The 3,862-nt window shown below is 48.8% G+C and overlaps 1 long non-coding RNA gene across 1 annotated transcript; it reads right to left on the reverse strand.

Annotated features, from left to right (window-relative positions):
• Positions 1-203: 203 nt before the first annotated feature.
• On the reverse strand, positions 204-3,554 carry LOC118637849. Its single transcript, XR_004960964.1, has 3 exons — positions 3,424-3,554; positions 963-1,803; positions 204-393 (listed from the first exon to the last, which is right to left on the reverse strand). It is a non-coding gene; the product is annotated as an uncharacterized LOC118637849 (long non-coding RNA).
• Between the last annotated feature and the right edge of the window lie 308 nt (positions 3,555-3,862).

Here is a 3,862-nt window from a genome sequence, read left to right on the forward strand (position 1 = left end):
GTTGACTTCTAATGTATGGAATAATAAGAATGAATGAGCTAGAAATGAGATTTTTTTTTAAGAGCAAAGAAAAAAATCAACAAGAAATAAAGTTGATTCAGAGTCCAGACAACCATTTAGTTATAGTAATTTGTTAACTTCTAACAAAAATATTCTTTCTGGGTTTTCTTTGCAATTTCCTTATTCAAACCTAACTTGGACACAGTGCAGGGAGGCGATGGACTCCCTCCAGGAGCTGGTGCAGCTGTGACCGGGGCGGAGGCTGCAGCCAGGGTGGGCACACCTCCCCCAAGACAAACGCCTGCGCTCCGGTTTCTCGTCCTTCAGCTCCACTGAGGGGAGTAAGAGGTGGTTGTTCTTTCCATGTCTTTTCACTGAGAATGAAATCCTGAGCTGTATGAAATTGATTTAAACAAGAGACTTTTGTGGTACAGTCTGGGTGAGCAGAGTAAATCCAAATTCTGCAGCCTTGGCGGAAATCAGAATCAGAGGCTATTAGAACGACAAGGAACTTAGGCTGTCATTACTGTCCAGCTACTCACTTTATGGATAATGGGACAGAGTCTCGGAGAGATGAGGCTTATGGGACATGTAGTTAGTTAGGAGCCGAGCCTGTACCGAAGACCATGGTGTAAAGCCAGGGCTTCTAACCTCTAATAAATCACAAATTTAAGAAATCTCCACTGGAAAGGGACCTTTTTCTGTAAACACTTAATTTCTTTGTGCACTCTCTCTCTCTCTCTCTCTCTCTCACACACACACACACACACACACACACACACACACACTTGTTTGGGTACTATTTACAACTGCCATCTCATCACTAGGGTGATTGGGATGAAACTACTGGATAACAAAAGCTGCTTTCTCTTGGAGTCATATTTTTTCTCCAAGTCATGTTTATTCATCCCTGAGATAAAATGTGTTTAGTATCTTCCTTAGTGAGGCTGGGGGGAACTCACCTTCAGAGAAACGAGCTACAAAGTAGCTTTCCTCTGCAGCTCCGACACCTGAGGGACGCCTAGCAGCTCTGGAAAGTAACTTTGTTTGTTTATCTGGCAAGAAATGAAGGGTAGAAACCCAAGAGGGCCTAACAAAGATGAACAGTGTATCAGCTGTTTCCATGATGAACGGGTTTAAGCAGAGAAGGTAAATTCACTGACATGGACTTGGGTCACTTGGGTTCCTAGTGCATGGTGGGCAGCCCGGTACATCCCTGGTCACTTCTATGGTGCGTGGCTCTTTTTTCTTATTTCACTATTTTGCCAATGGATTTTTGGCTGTCAGAGACACAATGATTTCCTTTCCCACTGAGCTTACAGAGCTCAGTTTGACACATGATAGGATTAGCAAAATATAAATCAGAAGGAACCATAGTGAATGTCAGATTAAGCTCCCCCTTTTTGTGGGAGGGGAGACTGAGTCCTAGCGACCAAGACAAAGTTCCTAGCTTGATGAAAACCAGCAGGGATTAGAACCGTGTCTCTGATGCCTGCTTTTCCTGGTGCTTTCGTCGCCTGGCCGCAGGGCTGGAGTGCTGAGTGGTAGCAGGCTGTGGGCTCTGGGGTCTGGGATGAAATCCCTGCTCTGACTCCCAAACAGTATCCTGGGGACAGTTCCTCTTCCCGCGCTGTGGTGCCTCACCTGTGTCACAGTGCAGATGGGCTCTGGCCCGCCGGGTTGTCGTGAGGATTCATAGGTGCAGCCCAGCGCCTGCCTCGGTGTACAGAGCACGGTCAATGTTCACACTCAGGAGCAAGAGTTCCAGAAGGCCGGGAAGGAGACCTCTAGTCAGTCGTTTACCTATGAAAGAATCCACAGATTTCTGTTTTACTTCTAATATGATAATAACAACGGTGAGTTGAGTGACTTGGTCTCTCCGACGCCCGGATCGTGTGTTCATTCAGCAAACATTCACTAAGCAGCTCCGTGCCATTCTGCACTGGGGACCAGGAAACCAAAGGGACGTCATCTGTGGTGTCTCTGTTCTCAGAGTCATTCACCATCTTGCAGGAAGAGAAGCCCCGAAGGGAAAATTCATCTCAGTGGTTCAGTGAGGGTTTTGAGTGCATGAGCTGGGTGCGGTTCTCTTTCCGGCAAAGATGACCCATGTCTTACAGCACGAGGAGGCAGAAGCCGGTGTTGGCGGAGGGCAGGTGCCGAGCACGGAAGGCGCAGGTGCAGGCAAGAAGGTATGACGTGGCACATCACCCCGGCACACTGGGAAGTACAGTTGCCCCAGTGTGGCTAAAATCCAAGGTTTTGGAGGATGATGGAGCAAGATATAACAAGTGGACATCGGGTCCGGATTATGGAGGCCTTGCATGCTACCCAGGGACTTTCAACCTTACCCGAGAGGCACTGAGAATTCATGGTAGGGCTTGTTTGCCAGAGGATCATTTGATCAGATACTTATTTAAGAAAATTATTCTGGATGTTGACTGAAACATTGATTGGAAAGAGGGAGGACTAGAAAAATGGAGAAAAGTTAAGAGAAAAATTAAAACAAATGAAGGCAGGCCATGGCCGGTTTGGCTCAGTGGTTAGAGCATCGGCCTGCGGACCAGAGAGTCAGTCCCGGGTTCGGTGACCGCTAACGGCATGTACCTCGGTTGCAGTTTAGAGTTGGGGTTGTGTGGGTGGTAGGTAACCAGTTGATGTGTCTCTCTCACATCGATGCTTCTCTCTCTCTCTTCCCCCTTCTCCCCTCCTGCTCTATCTGAAGATAAATGCAAAAATGTCCTCAGATGAGGATTAAAAAACAAAAACAACCCCCGCCCCCAAAAATGAAGGCAGGAATGGAGGAGAGCTTAGAGTCAAGTGACCTGAAGAGGTGGCCGGCCTATGTCCCTCCGGGAGTCCCAGGGGCAGCACTGAGCTGGCCTCGTGGGCTCTTCTGGAAGGACCACAGTCAGTGGACTTGCCTCCTTGGTGTCCTGGGTTGACACAAACCTAGATCTGGGCCCCTACCACAGGGCGCAGAACCAGCGTGGGTGGGGCTCCCGTGCGGCCAGACTGGGAAGGGATGCCTGCCCCGAACTTGTCCGAACTCTCCCAGGGCGGTGCGGGGCAGAGTGATGGGTGCCGGGCAACTCGGGCCTTCCTCCCGTTCGTGTGTATGAAACTCACACGCACACACTCAAACTCACACACCCTCACCGACAATCAAAAAATAACAAGGTTGTACAATGCTTGCTCATCACAGATTTTTAGTGCTTGGAGGACATTTTTTAAATTATTTAGTTCACTACTCTCATTTTACGTTGAAGAAATTGAGCATAATAAGAACACAGTAATGACAACATGGTGATCAGAAATTACAGCAGTCCCCCCTTCTCCGTGGGGAATACATTCCTAGACCCCCACGCGAAGCCTGAACCCGGTGGTACTGACCCCCACACGGGCTTTCCTCTGCGCACTCACCTGCTCAGTCCAGGAAGCTCTCCCCAGCTTCCTTCTGCAACGCAGCGTCCCCCACCGCTCTTCTGGTGCTCGGGCCATTTCTAAGTAAAATGAGGTCAACTTGAACACAAGCACCATGATACCTCGACAGTCTGATACGAAGGGACTAGTTAACAGTCAGGGAGACTCCAGCGTGGGGCGCTGGATGCGGAGTCATGTCCCGGGTAGGACTGAGCAGGGCTGCATGATTTTGTCCTGCTGCTCGGAACAGGACGTCATTTAAAGTCATGGTTTGCCTATTTCTGGAATTTGTGTTTCATATTTTGGGACCACAATTGACTGCGAGTAACCACAACCACAGAAAGTGACTTCGCAGATAAGGGAACTGCCCCTACTTCTCCTGGGCTCTTGCATAAATTAACTCAGTAGTCTCAGAATGACTTCTAAAGGGACCAAAGGC

Source organism: Molossus molossus, unplaced genomic scaffold (genome assembly GCF_014108415.1).
Source record: "Molossus molossus isolate mMolMol1 unplaced genomic scaffold, mMolMol1.p scaffold_m16_p_20, whole genome shotgun sequence".
Taxonomy (NCBI): domain Eukaryota; kingdom Metazoa; phylum Chordata; class Mammalia; order Chiroptera; family Molossidae; genus Molossus; species Molossus molossus.